Source organism: Tursiops truncatus, chromosome 20, assembly GCF_011762595.2.
Source record: "Tursiops truncatus isolate mTurTru1 chromosome 20, mTurTru1.mat.Y, whole genome shotgun sequence".
Taxonomy (NCBI): domain Eukaryota; kingdom Metazoa; phylum Chordata; class Mammalia; order Artiodactyla; family Delphinidae; genus Tursiops; species Tursiops truncatus.
In genome coordinates, this window is record NC_047053.1 from 34,557,474 (window position 1) to 34,572,447 (window position 14,974).

The 14,974-nt window shown below is 56.9% G+C and overlaps 1 long non-coding RNA gene across 2 annotated transcripts in view; it reads right to left on the bottom strand.

Annotated features, from left to right (window-relative positions):
- Positions 1 to 282: 282 nt before the first annotated feature.
- Positions 283 to 14,974, bottom strand: part of LOC141277435 (uncharacterized) — a 28,091-nt gene continuing 13,399 nt past the window's right edge. The window contains exons 1-3 of one of the 2 annotated variants that reach the window (XR_012328860.1): positions 3,923 to 9,178; positions 3,180 to 3,279; positions 283 to 1,920 (exon numbers count right to left, since the gene is read on the bottom strand). This is a non-coding gene — a long non-coding RNA (uncharacterized lncRNA). Of the gene's footprint in view, positions 1,921 to 3,179; positions 3,280 to 3,922; positions 9,179 to 14,974 lie in introns of those variants that run through there. The other variant, XR_012328861.1, reaches the window with a different exon arrangement.

Genomic DNA, 14,974 nt, shown 5'->3' on the forward strand with positions numbered 1-14,974 from the left:
GGGACATGTCAAGCCCAGCTCTCTTCTCAGAACATTCTCACTCGGTTACCTGGGTCCTTCCCCCGTCTCTGGACTGCGAGGGCCCCCCGCCCCATTCCTTCCCCGGGCCTGCTGTGGTGCTGGTGCAGAGTCGTCCCAGTAAGTGTGAGGTGGGCTCTAGGGCAGCAGTCCCCAACTTTTTTGGCACCAGGGACCGGTTTCGTGGGAGACAATTCTTCCACAGACCGGGGTGGTGGGGTGGGAGGAGAATGGTTTCGGGATGATTCAAGCGCATTACATTTATCGTGCACTTTATTTTTATTATTATTACATTGTAAGATATAATGAAATAATTATACGACTCACCATAATGCTGACAGGAGGTGGAGCTCAGGTGGTGATGGGAGAGATGGGAAGCAGCTGCAAATACAGATGCAGCTTCACTCACTAGCCCGCCACTCACCTCCTGCTGTGCGGCCTGGTTACCAACAGGCTGAGGACCGCTGGTTGGGGACCCCTGCTCTAAAGGACCATGGCTAAGCCCCCGAAGTTTCCACAGATCCACAAAACTTCTTCCCTAGAAATAAAACCCAGCCCTTCTTGGAGCGAAAAAGACCAAATTTCTGCTCAAGGTCATTTCCCAGCATTCAGGGAGACAGGCACTGAGCTTTTGTTTCTCAAAACGTAGACCACAGATCACCCACCTGCCTCAGAATCAGGGGAGCACTTGTTCGAAATGTTCCCACAGTCTCCCCATTGAAATTCACTGAATCCAGCATTTTATACTGCTTTCCCTATCAAAGTCCCCACCCCAAGCCCATCAGTGATTCTGAGAAGTTTAAGAATTTCTGCAAAGGACCAGCCCAATGAGCAGGTGCTAGAGGGTGGGGCTTGGGGGTCTCAGACTTGCAGGGCAGAAGCCTTCAAGCCTTCTGTAGCCCCAGGGAGAACAGTGTGACCGGAGGGGAAACTTCCCCCTGACAAGTGACCTGAGTAACAAAGACCTTTCCCCAATGTCTCTATCCTTTCACTTGACATTCACTTAATACTCTTTGTTGCGAGCCCACTAAGTGCCACGTGCCGTGGCTGGTCATTTTATTATTTTTTAGAATTTTTTAAAAATTTATTTATTTTTGGCTGCGTCGGTCTTCGTTGCTGCCCGCGGGCTTTCTCTAGTTGCGGCAAGCGGGGGCTGCTCTTCGTTGCAGTGCGTGGGCTTCTCATTGTGGTGGCTTCTCTTGTTGTGGAGCACAGGCTCTAGGCACAAAGGCTTCAGTAGTTGTGGCACATGGGCTCAGTAGTTGTGGCACATGGGCTTAGTTGCTCCGCGGCATGTGGGATCTTCCTGGACCAGGGATCAAACCCGTGTCCCTTGCATTGGCAGGCAGATTCTTAACCACTGTGCGTGGCTGGTCATTTTAGAAGAGGTCCTGCTCACCTGCCCTAGGGGCAAAGGAGGGGTGAGGGCTGGAGGATGTACACGATGACCTCTTAATGTCCCCTGGAGACCCAGCGGCATCCCTACCTGGCCTTCCCTCCCCAGCTCTCAGGATGGGCCAGGTTTCTCTCTGCTTCCTCACAGCGCCGCCCAGTCCAGATGAGAGGGAAATTTCCTAAAGGTGCCAGACCTCATGGAGGGGAAGGAGCCTCTAGCCTTGTAGTCTGATATCCCGCTGAGAGGTTCCTGAGGAAGCACTACTAAAGTGGAACTCACCGATGGCTTCATCATTCATTCACGCATTCATTTATGCACCAGGCCCTCCTCTGTTCAAGACTGGGGCTCAAACATGGATAAGACGTGCTCTGTACCATCAAGAGATGCTTGCATGAAATAGACACTATGATCCAGGGTGTTCAGACATCCGACCATTCACGCACTCGTGCACCGCACGTGCGCCAAGGGTCCTTGTCCTGAACCTCTCCGATCACCAGCATTGTTGCCTGCAGTAGAAGGGTGAAAAGAGCAAGGGCTTTGCAGTCAGAAGGTCTGCAGTTCAAATCCAGCCTTCTAGCTCCTGGTGAAAACCACCCAGGGCTTTGTCCCTTGCACCTGGGACTTCCCCTGGCTTGTTAGCATGCCAGGAACAGTGTCAATTAGGGGTAAGTGAGCTAACAGCTCAACAGTGGGTGAGTTTCTAATCATTCATTTCTCCTGTTGCAGCTTCTCCAGTCAAAGCACTTATCACATTGTATGGGTTTGGTCTCCTGGACACACACGCAATACATACATGAGACTGTGGATCTCAGCACCTGGGTGTGCAGTAAGGGTTTGCTGTGTGAATAAGTGCTCAGCGCAAAGATTAAGAGTGAAATCCGTAACAGCCTCCGGAAGGGGTTGGGTGTTGCCCTGAAGGCTCTGCCTTTGATTAGGTCTATTGGCTGGTTTTTGGCTGAGAACCCACAGCCTTGTGGATCAGGTTAACACATGAAGGGTTAATGCTGACTCCTCTGGCCTGCTGAGTCCCAAGAACCCAGGTATTCTGAGTTGCCAGGTGAGTGTGGAGACAGACATGCACATACAGGACGACTCCAGTCTTCCAGCTGGACCAAAGGGGCGGGGCGGGGGCCAGTGCCGGAAGCAGCTAAGGAGAGGGGGACACCTGGGTCTGCTCCCCCCACCACCTCCCCACTATGGAAGCGACAGTCCCCACATCTCCCAGGAGAACCTTCTGTAGTATCTGGGAAGTGCTTTGACATTTGTAGCCTTGGAAGAACTTCTGTGCACTTCCCAGACATTAAGACCCAGGAGGCGGAAAGGTGCCTCCTGGGCCCACAACTCCCAGCCCTCAGTGAATATGCCACTGCTGACTGTCCAGACCTTCCTTGGTCTTTCTCCTCTTTTCTGCAAGAAGCTTCCAACAAGGAGAGGACAGGAATGCTCCCTTGCTTCCCAGTGCGCTCACACCACTGTGTAGGAAGAGCAGAGCCTTCCCTAGACCACCCAGCCAGCTTAATGAATGGTGCCCTGAAAAGGAAGACCCTGCCCAGGAGATGTGAGGAGGGAACGGCTCAATCCACCCCCTGGGATTTGGGTCAGACTTGAGGAAGGTCTTCCTGAATGGACAGACCCTGCCCCCAGGATCAGATCACCAAGGGGGAGACGGGATGCCTTCCTCTAGGGATGGTGACGCACGTGCAGTTGTTCTGCGGAAGCACGCTCTCACCACCACGAAGGGACAAGCCTCCTCGTTCCGCGTTACCTGTGATGAGACTGCCCGGATGCCTCCTGGTAAGCAAGGTTCACCAAGTTAGATTTCATCCACGCGGTGGGCGCTCTGCAGCCTTGAACATGAGATCGCTCTGTGAATGCGGATGGGAACAATGGAAACACAAATCAAGGAACTGTTTGTTTTATTACTATTTGTTAGCAAAGTCCTGTTTGTGTTGAAAAAAAGTTTTTTGAATGCTTACGAAGGTCTGGTAGGAAGCACACCAGCGTTAACCACAGTTACCTGACGGGCGGATGGGAGTATGGAGTGCTTTGTATTCTACAGACTTCCATACTGTTTACAGAAATTCCGTACTCCAAGCACGTAGAAGTAGGACCACAGCAAAGGCTGGACTGGAAACCCACCCAAGGGCTCCGTCCGCTAGGCACGCCCTCCCCTCTCTCTCCTCTCTGCGGCACTAAGAGACCAGAGCAAACCAGAGGACCTGCTTCTCACACACAGGCACTGGAGGCTACCCCAGTTCTGCAGGCTCATTTTTGACTTCCCAAGGCTTTGTCAGAATTCCTCACCCTTCCGTGGGACCCAGGGCGAGCCACATGGCCTCCCTGTGCCTCAGTTTTCCCGTGTGTAAAATGGGAGTCGGCAGTACTAATAACTAGGATCAAAGAGATGATGTTTATGAAAATATTAATGTCAGCAGCTGCTTCTCTTTTCCGAATGAAGGCGGCCCCTTTTGGGGGGGGCAGGAGGAGGGTTGGGGTGAAGGTGAGTACCTGCCAGGTCCTTCAGGGGAGGGCCAACCACAGCTGTTGGGCAGCACCCAGAGGTCTGCGTGGGAACTGCGTGCCTCCCGCCTGCTGGCTCACTCCACAGACAGGAGGCCGGGGGAGCTGATGCGAGTCCAGCGGTCCAGCCCCACCCGCAGTGGGCAGCTCTCAGGTCCTCTGCAGGCCTCTGAGGGTAGGGCGGGCAGAGGAGGTACAGAGTGAGAAGAACATGGGTCATCCTCCTGCAGAGGAAGCTCTGCTGCTCAGAGGGGCATCTGGATTTGGGCTGGCATAGCGGGGACCCCAGGGCAGGATGGGAAGGAGGTGCTGGGAGGGATCCAGGTGCACTTGAGAGGTGGAGAGGAGGAGGGCAGGTGCCAAGGGCAAGGGTGGACAGCAGTGTCCAGGGAGGAGGCAGGCTGAGGGCTGGAGACAGGGTGTCTGTTCAAGGGGAGAATGCGACCATTTTGGCCGGCCGCCCGCCTCAGAACCCCTCCTGAAAGGGATGAGTTGTTGCTGGCAGCGGCAGTGTCTCCTGCGAAAATCCACCTGAAGCTGAGTTCCCAGCTGCCACCCTCCCCCATTCGCCCCCCAAGGTCGGCTTCCCTGGGTCCTAGCCCTTCTTGGGAAGTTCCTTCTGGAGCGTGACCTCAGATGTCCCCCTCCCTCCTGCCTGGGCTGGGGGGAGGGAAACCACTGCTTTAGTCACGCCAGATAATCACCTCTGGTCACTCACTGTCTGGCCTCTTCCTCCAAGTAACTCCCAAGTATCTCTTAGACATTATCTCACCATGCAGGCCTGGAGTGGGGGGGGGGGGGCAGTGGGTAGGGAGGGGAAGAGGAGGGGAGGCAGCATTTAAGGAGAAACTGAGGGCAGAAAGGACCCCCACGCCCTCTTGCCTGCTTCCCCACGTAGCCTGGGAAGGTGACACCGTGTCGTACTCTGAGGAGGGGTGGTGGGCAGACAGCAGAAAGAACCTCCAGGAGGGCTGTGAAAATGAGCACTTGAAAGGGGCCTTTGGAGAGTCACTGGAGCCCAGTGGGTGTCAGACTCTGTGAAAAGAGCTTTACAGGAATGTCATCCCTTCTCCCACTCTCATCCTTATCCTCCTTTTACAGATGGGGAAACTGAGGCAACCACTTGTCCAAGACCACTCAGTAACCAAGGGGGGATGCGAGGATTCCAGCCCAGGGGCTCTGACTCCAGAGGCAGCCTCCGGTGAAACAGTCCGGAGACAGGAGCACGCGTGGGGCGACCTCCGGTGACTGCTCTCGAGGGACGAGTAGAATGACCTTTAGGTGTCCCTTAGGGTGAGAGTACACCTCTCGTAATCACTGCTGAAGCTGCCAGGCCTCAGCTCACCACACTGTTGGCCTTTCTCTCCCCAGTGTTTTCATAGAACCTGATTTTTATGCCTGGGAGAGGAAGATGAGCCAGGAGAGGACGAGGGGTATTTCTTTTCCTGTGTTCAAAGGCCTGACCCTCAGGTCTCTTTTGGTGCTAACCCTTGTGCCTCTTTCCCTCTGTTGTCCACTGGCTGCCTGCCTTCCTAAATTGCTCAGTGCCACGCCAGCAGGGCGGCCCTCCGAGACCTGGAGCGGGGGGTTAATTCCCTAATTCTGCCCCGTTGCAGACTTGGATCGGCCAGGTTTATTATCATGCACCCCCATGACCTGGGAGTTCTTCCCGGAGTCTGACCCAAAGCCTTTTCTAACAGCATGGCGGAGGACCTACACGGGGTGAGAAAGGCAACCACAGCTCCTGCCTTCGATTGGAGGCGGGAGGAACTGTCGTAGGCTTTCTCGGACACAGGACGTCGGGGGGGACCCCAGAGGTCATATAGCCACACGGGCCCAGCTCAGCCAAGATGAGAAGGCAGGTGCCACGTGCCCAGCTAGGCCTGGACCTGCCGCTAGGCCTGGACCTGCCGGCCCCTCAGCTGTGTCCCTCATTAGAATAGCAAAAGGAAGGTAGTGAAGGACTGACTTATCTGATGGGAGCCCACTCAGGCCCCCTCCCCCGGAAAAGCCTCATTACCAGGGCCCCACCTGGGCTCTGCCTGCCTGTTTACTCTGTCCTAAGAACAACACACTCCACAGCACTTCAAGGCTGCTGGGAGGGAGGGAGGGAAGGAGCAGGAGCGGGTGGGCAGGCAGAGAACAGAGAGGGCCAAGGCAAGGGCAGGGCTCAGGGCCTGAGTGGCAGGTGAGCACCCTCTGGAAGCAGGAATGGATCACTGAGGCAGCACTGCTTCTGCCCTCAGGGAGCCCTCAGTTTACGGGAGACATAGGCCCTGCCTTGGGAGCCCCTGGTCTGATGGAAGAGGCAGCTCCTCTCTCAGACACACATGCGCAAACACACACACACACACACACACACACACACACACCCCAGGACATGTAGACTTGAATGTGGAAACTGACTCTCCTGCACACCAGGGCTGCAGACCTCCGGCCGCAAATTCAGGAAAGCAGCCCAGCTGTCCCCTCGCCGACTCTGTCATCCCAGCTTGAACCCACAGTAGGATCAAAGAGATGTGACCTGGCTGCCTAGATTCTCACCCAGGTCTGACCAACACGGCTATTCCCATCCCCTCAGAATCCCCCCCTGAGCCCCTCTACCCACCCTGGTCTGGTGGGAAGTCTTCCTACTGCAACGCCAGCTTTCTATCCTGAAATCCTGCCTCTGGGCAGCGCTTCTGGAAGGTAGAGGGCCTTCTCCCCTCCACCACCCCACAACGATCAGGATGTGCTCCCATGGGTCACACCTGGGAGGATGAGATGGGTGCTGGCAGGCGCCATCTCCTGCTTCGCAGGAGGGCCTCCAAGAGAAGTCCTCGCACCCTGGCACCTTCAGGGGTTTCTCTTCCCACCTGCCTTCTCCGCTGCCCCCAGCTTCATTAAGGAAGGTAGTTAACCTCAAACAACAAGCAAATTAAGGTCCTCAAGCCAATCAAACAGCCCAGAGGGTAAATTGAAGGTAAGCTGCCCAGGCCTCGGAATTATCCTGTTCGCGTTCGCAGCTCCCGGGCTCCCTTTTCTCCCAGGTTCGTAAAAGGCAAAGTTTGAAATGAGGGGCTCAGTTAGGACAGAGCATGGAATCTCTGGGATCTGGAGTAGTTACTTCTGGGAAAGAAAGGTCCCTAGCACCGATGGCCCACCTGCTTCCGTGCCTCGTTGGGAACAGCGACTTCCCACGGATGAGCCGGGTCACAGCGAGCATGGGATCCAAACAGCGCTGACGTCTCATGGCAGAGGGGCGCTGACAAAGCCATGGTGACAAAGAGGCCAATAAAGATGCAATGATGGTGCCCCCAGGAAGAGAGTATGGGCTACAACTGGGACTGAATTGAACCACGTAAAATATACTTGCACCCAGACAGCATGGAAGGTTCATCTGGGACAATGTCCCATTGGCGGTATGGAAGATCATTTTATACTAATGGTTCATAGTTTTCTCTATTTCTTTTTTTTTTTTTTTTTGGCCGAGCTGGCAGCTTGCGGGATCTTAGTTCCCCAACCAGGGATTGAACCTGAGGCCACAGCAGTGAAAGCACTGAGTCCTAACCACTGGACCTGTAGTTCTCTATTTTAATGTGTGTGAGAAAATCTAACCGGTAGGCTTCCCTGGTGGCACAGTGGTTAAGAATCTGCCTGCCGATGCAGGGGACACAGGTTTGAGCCCTGGTCCAGGAAGATGCCACGTGCCACAGAGCCACTAAGCCCGTGCACCACAACTACTGAGGCTGCACTCTAGAGCCTGCGAGCCACAACTACTGAGCCCGTGTGCCACAACTACTGAAGCCTGGGTGCCTAGAGCTGGTGCTCCGCAGCAAGAGAAGCCACCGCAGTGAGAAGCCCATGCACTGCAACGAAGAATAGCCCCCGCTCACTGCAACTAGAGAAAGCCTGCACGCAGCAACGAAGACCCAATGCAGCCAAAAATAAATATATTTTTTAAAAGTGAATGTTTAAAAAAGGAAGAGAAAAGAAAATCTAACTGGTGCACCAAGCCACGACTTCACAGCTGTCGTTGCTCAGAAGTGTTTATTTACTCATTCTATCTAACAAACATTTACATAGACCTTTCCATGAGCCAGGCACTCCTCCAGCGGCTTTACAAACACTAACTCATTTAATCCTCATGATAACCCCATGAGATAAGTACTATTGTTATCCTCATTTCACAGGTAAGGAAACAAACGCACAGAGAGATCAAGGGACTTGCCCAAATCACACAGCTAGGAAGGAAGTGGTGGAGAAGCTAAGTTTAGAAAGTGGGTTGATATCACATCAGTCAACTTCAAAGTCCTCACTGCTGAAATCAGGCCAGTGGCATTCCCTCAGCCGAAGTGTGGGAAGCACTGAATTCAAGGGACATGATTGGAATTTTATGTCCAATTACTTATCTGTTTAATTGTTTGTGAAGGTTAATTTAAAAGTAAAAGAATTTTTATTCATATCTCCACCCACTTCCCCGTGCTTTCCTCTGCCCAGTCCCAGCTGATGAGAAAAGACTCTGGGCAAGTGATTCATTCTCGCTGGGTCTCAAGCCGGAGTTCACTCCTACATCTGCGCCCCCGCCCCATCACAAACTCCATCCCCATTCCTGCCCCGACTTCCTCACGGCCCAAGGAACTGGATCCTGGCATTAGGTCACCAGCAGAAGCCATAGAATTCACATCCTTAGCTCTACTTATGAATTCGAATAATTACTGAATGTCTACTACGGGTCCGGCACTATACTCAGAGCTAGAAAAAGAACACATGGGAAGGAGGGAGAGGGAGGGAGGGAAGAAGAGAAGGACCGAGCTGCTCTTCTACTGATTCCCACTGAGGACAACCCCCTTTTCCTGCAGCTGAGGTCCTGTCCAGCCCCCCTCACCCCACTGCCCCCTGACCACCATCAAGAATGGTCAGGTGCCCCTCAGGGACACCTCTGCAGCTGGGGTCACCCAGGAGACCAGCCCCTTGCCCACAGCCCCATTCCTGGCTCCAGCTGGGGGTGGGTGGGGCGTGCTCCAGAGTGATGAGAGGGTACCAGCCAGGGAGCCACGAAGCTCCGGGGAGAATGCCCCAGCCTCTGGAGGAGTGAGTAGGGATTAGGGGACACACCAGGGTGGTGCGGGAGCCTCTGTGGACACTTTCATCTCTACATCTGGGCGGTGGCAGTGTCTCCACCAATCTGTTCACCAAGCCTCCTCTGCCTGCAGGCCTGTCCTCAGCCTCCCACCCCAGGGTAGGTTTCAATCACGTCCCCCGCCCAACGTTCACTTGCCCCCATTCCCCCCCCCACCCCCCATCCCCGCCCCCCACCTCTCCCTCTCCTACCCTTCCCTCCTTCTCAGCCCAGCTACCCATGTCCTCCTGCTGGAAGCCAGCCCCAACTCCCCCTCACCCAACACCTGAAGACCCTCCACAGCCTGGACAAGGAGGCAGCCCCTTCGTACCTCTTCCGCACCCTGGCAGCCATGTCCATTCACTAGGAAGGCTATTTCAGACTTTTCCATTTTGCCCCCTTTTCCCCATCTGAGTCAAGTATACATACCTTCTGCCCACCAGGCACCTAGCGGCCATAGCAAAGGTGGGCAGAGCACATGGGGGCCTGTGCCCATGGCAGGTCACGGGCTCAGGTCCTTGCTCAGGGCAGCATTTCTCATTCCTCAGAGAGGATGGTGGGTGTGGGACAGGGCAAGGGGGTGAGAAAGGGAGAAGGAAGGGGTCCGGCTAGGAGCCACCAGCACTAGTGCAAACACATGGTGCGTAATGGGCAGCGTGCCCCGCTCTCTGCCCAAAGCACCTTAGGCTCATGGACTCCATCCTCCTAACAAGCCTATGAGGTTGACACTATTACCATTTCCTTTTTACTAATTAAAACCCAGGCACAGAGAGGTTCAATAACTTGCCCAAAGTCACACAGCTAGGTTTCAGGGCAGGATTTGGACCCAGGCAGTCTGGGTCTCTGCTTTTATGGTGTAACTTTCCTGTTTAAAAGCCCTTCACCTACAAAATCAAGCTGAGGCTTCTCATCGAAGTAGTCAAAGCCCCTCCCAAGCTCCAAGCTCCCTCTGCAGCATTTCTTCCACCTACACCCTCCGTGGAGCTTGACAGACCGAATCCCACCTCTGCTGGCAACCTAGCTGTGTGACCTTGGGTGAGTCACGCGACCTTCTTGGGCCTCAGGTCCTCATCCCTAAAATGGGAGCTAATGATACGTCTTCTCCGGCAGAGTTAATGAGATCACCTGGGTAAAGTACCTATTAGGTGTCAGGCACCGGTAGCAGCTCAGTACAGAGCAGGAAGGGAGAAGGAGGAAGGAGAGCTCTGAGGTGGTGAGTTGAGGTGGCTGGAGCGCTGGGTGGGCCTGAAGAGAAGGGGTCTCTTGCCAGGGTCGGGGGGAAGGAGGCTGTCACCCGGAGAAAAATGTGCTCTGCAGTGGCCTGGCCAGTCACCAGCAGGGGGCCACACTGGCACTCGGCCTCCAGAGTAAGATGGCGCCCGATCCCGTCTCCCACTCACCCGTGGAGAGGCAGCCCACCCAGTCTGGGGCCAGACCCGGACCTCGTGCCTCCCACCAGCCCCAGCAAGCCCCAGAGCCAGGATGCAGCCCACAAGATGCTGGCCGGGGCCACCAGGCCCTGTCCCTGGAGGAGAGAGGGCAGCGACCATGCAGAACTTCCTCAGAAGGGGTCCTGAGTCCGGAGACTGCCGTGGCCCCAGCCCTGAGGGGCTGACGGCTGTGCTGGAATGGGAAGGGGTCTGCGCTCGGCCGAGGTGAGCCCATCCACTCTTCCCTGGCCCTGTCCCCTTGGTCGAAACCAGACACACAGGCTACCCACGAGGGACCCAAGGCCTTCCTGGCTCCGAGGACCAAACCGAATTATTTCCCGAATGCGATAAATAATAAGAGAGTGGGGAAGAGGGGGCCTGAGATCCCAGAACCTGGCACGCTTCCTGAACGAGAAGGGCTCTCCTCCTCCACTTCCTCACCCGCAGGTGGGGGCACGGCCCCACTCCTGCCTGAGTCTCAGGATTGCCAGGGGCTCAAAATGAGGTCGGGTGTGTGAATGTGCAAACTGTGAAGTGATCCCAAACTGAAGTCGTTCCTACTTGAGATGTGTTGCGTCAATCAATTGCAAATATAGCTACTGGAGCTACTGCTGTACAAGCCGGTTTGGGTCAGGCGAGCTTTGAACACCTGGCAAAGGGGCAGCCCGCGCTCAGCCCTACAGAACCTTGCTCTTCTACTAAGAAGGGAACGGGCTGATCTACCATCAGGATTTAATTCTAGATCTGCCTATCCTTGGTCACACACGCCTCCTCTTCCTGGAACCAGTCAGAGGGGGGCACACATTCCCTGCTTCCAGAGCTTCTCAGCTGATTGGCGAAGACCAGCCTCAGGTCTCAGGACCCGCTCCCACCATCTGGAGACAAGGCCCAGGGCATAGAGCAGGGCACAGGGAGGCAAAGCAGGTCCACGTGGGGGTTGGGACGGTTCGGGGGGGCGGGGAGTGGCCTGGAGTCTGCTTTCCACCCTCCCACTCACCTCTGGAGTTCTCTGAGCAGGCTACCTGGGAATGGGGGGGTGCCAGACACCCCCAGGGGCTCCTGTCCTCCTGAGCGCCCCAACAGGACCCCCACAGGGATGACCCAGGGGCCCTTTCCACTGGCATTCAGCCCCTTGCCTCCCTGGCTGGAGCCTCTGGACAGTGTCAGGGACGACGTGCCTGCCCCAAGATTTCCTGGGTCTGGGAGGGAGGGAGAGAGTGGGGCCAGGGGAGTGAGTGGCTGTTGAGAAGGTAGGGAACCCAGGCTGGCCGCACCACCCCCTGCTGAGGACACTGCTTCCTCTCCCAGGAGGGGCATGAAGGGGACCCTTTACAGCCCTCTGGGCTTCCAGGAGGGGGTGTCCCCAAAATATTAGTGGGAGACTGAGGCAGAAAGAGAAACGAAATAAGCAGGGCTCCAGGGTCCTGGAGAGGCCTCGATGCTCAAAATAAATGCCAGAGGCCTTGACCGTCCAGAGTTTCAGGTGAAGACTCGGCCGCCCCTGCATCCCAGGTGCCTTCAGGAAGCTGCCCAGGGCCTCCCGGCTCAATTCTGCCTGTCCCCTCCGTCCCTTCCCGTTCTGAGGTCCTCCCTCTACCCACCCTTCCCTCCTCCCTCCCTCCCTTCCCTCCTCCCTCCCTCCCTCCCTCCCTTCCTTCCTTCCTCCCTTCCCTCCTCCCTCCCTCCCTCCCTCCCTCCCTCCCTCCCTTCCTCCCTTTCTCCCTCCCTCCCTTCCTTCCTTTCTCCCTCCCTCCCTTCCTTCCTTCCTTCCTCCCTTCCTTCCCTCCTTCCTCCCTCCCTCCCTTCCTTCCTTCCTTCCTTCCTTCCCTCCTCCCTTCCTTCCTTCCTCTCTCCCTTCCTTCCTTCCTTCCTTCCCTCCTCCCTCCCTCCCTCCCTCCCTTCCTTCCTTCCTCCCTCCCTCCCTCCCTCCTTTCTTTCCTTTCATTTATTCAAAGAATTGCGCAGCTGTCTTCAGCCCTCGGTAAGTACTGTGGATCTTGTGGTTCTGGCCGGCTGGGAATTGTGTCCTTATTTTACTGTGTGGACCCAGCTCTCTGGGTATCCAGTGTGTCGCATCACTCCCATCAAACTGAGGGGTTCCCCGGGCCACGGCTGCTCCTCCGCCTTCAGATTGGGGCTCCACAGAACCAGTGCTGCAACGTCTCCCTCATCCAGCCACCCTGGGGATCCATCCCCCCTGCAGCGGAGGTGTGCTAGGACAAGTCCATCTGGGGAGAGCACACCCACCCCAGCCCGAATCTCCGGTTTCTAAAGGCAAAGAAGACCGTCCCTCACTCCTCCACGCTTCTCCCCTGCCAAGGACCTCAGACCGGGGCCCTGCCAAGCTGGCAGCTGGGGGAGAGGCTGAGACCCAGGCAGCAGGAGAGGCTTCACAGGTGAGGGGCTGAGGCCCGGAGAGGCAGGGGCCGGTGAGGCTCAGGCGGAGGCTGCCAGGGCAGAGGCTGGAGCCAGCGCCCGGGCCTGGGAGCCGCCTCCCTGACCAATGGGACCCAGACACTGGCGCTGGACGAGCACTTGTCATCGCACCCCCACCCTGGGCCTCAGGACGGTGAGGGGAGAAAGAGGCCAGGACGCACTTCTCCAGTCCTCCTCTGACCCAGGCCTCAGAGACAGGGCCGCCACGTCCTGCGTCCCGACCCCGGCTCTGAGGACCCCTTCCTGCCGGCAAAGGGAGAAAAAAGTGTCCCCAGTGTGCCTCTGGAATTGGGGAGTGGTCCTGACACTTGATCCCCAAAGGGTGGCTGAGCAGGGAAGGGAGAAGGAAGCGGACAGGGAGGGAGGACGGAGGAGGGAGGGAGGAGGTGATGCCGCTGACGCTAAAGATGAGGAGAAAGCCTGGGCGTCACGCCGTTCACACAGCAGCACACGCGTGCACACTCACGTGCACGCGGACCCACACCTGTCTGTTCCCCCCGCTCTTGCTCACGTTTATATATAAACCTGTGTACATAGATCCTCCCGCATCAGAGACCCAAGTCAATTCACACACACACACACACACACACACACACACACACACACGTCTCGCATACTCAGGACTCACGCCCGACACAACCCTCTCACTCATTCACATTTGAAATGACCTCACAGGATTGCAGGCACTCACGAACCACAGCCTCTCACACCCTTATCTATGGAGTCACGAACCCTCGCTCCCAGGCACACAGCGTGTGCACGCACACGCACAGTCACTCGTGCTCGTGTACACACTCTCACACACGCACCCGGAATCACACACTCCCTCACAGCCGTGCACACACACACACACACAGTCACGCATGCTTGGGCTGCCGATTCAGAGGGGCCGTCCCCCCAGCCTCTCGAGACCCTGATCACCTGAGCACCCACAGGCATGGCCTCTCCTGGGTCCTGTCCAGAAACGCCCCAAATCGGGGTCCCTGCTGAAGCCCCTTGACTCATGGGCTCACAGCCACCTGGTGGGCACCCATCTTTGCCCAGAACCTAGAACTGGCCAGAACTACCCAGGCCTGAGGGACGTGAGGCCCCAACCAGGGCCACTGTCCGGAACCTGGACTCCCACAGGGCCCCGAGCCCCCAGTCCAGCCGGCTTGCCTCCCCCTGAGGAGGGGTCCTGGATCGGGCACGTGGCACCCCTGTGCCTCAGTGTCCTCTTCTGTAGAAAGATGGGGTCACCTCATTCCACGCCCCTGTCAGGGGTCACGAGGCTTCCACGTGACCAGGAAAGGGCACTGTCAGCTGGAAAACAGGGAGTCCAACCTAGGGGTTAGTCACGTCTTTCTTAGTACCACCCCTCCTCATGGCATCCTTGAGAAACAGGCCCAGGGAGGCCCCGGGGCTAGTCCAGAACTGCAGCGTCAAGGGAGGGCTCTGTCAGCCCTGGGGGGTCTATCCACACCAAGACCACCCACTGCCCAAGCCTTGCCCCTCAAGGCCCGTCTCTCCAAGAGGACCTGGGTCTGTGGCACCAGGTGCCCTGGGGGTAACAGTGAGAGGAGTGTGAGCCTCTTCTCTGATGGGGATGAAGCCCTTACACCTGATGGGCAGATGCTGCTAGAGGTACCTGGGCCCCGGCAGGGGTCGAGGTGCAGCCCGAGCCCCAGTGCCTTGGAGGGGAGGGGATCTGTAGGGTTCTTAATCCCCTCTTCCCCATATTAGGCCATGGAGAGGCTCCTAGCAAGCCCCGCCCTCTCCCGGGAAAGAGAATGGACAGGGCACTGCCCGCCATAGGGCGGCAAAGGGGGCCCGCTGGGCGGGAGGTCAGCCTGGCCAGGAAAACCAGATGCGGGAAGGGCCTGAAAGAAGTCCAGGGAGGGGCAGGAGCCACGGGGGCTGTGCTGGGAGCTGAGGGCACGAACCAGGGAGGAGGCGGGCAGCCTGGAGCCGGCCCAGCTCACAGCCCTGCGGGCTTGCACTGGGGCAGTCTCCACCAGGGAGGGGGTGGGGCCCGAGCCCCATGTTCTGGGTGGGAGGGGCACGGATAAGGACGACGTTCAGTGTGGCGAGGGG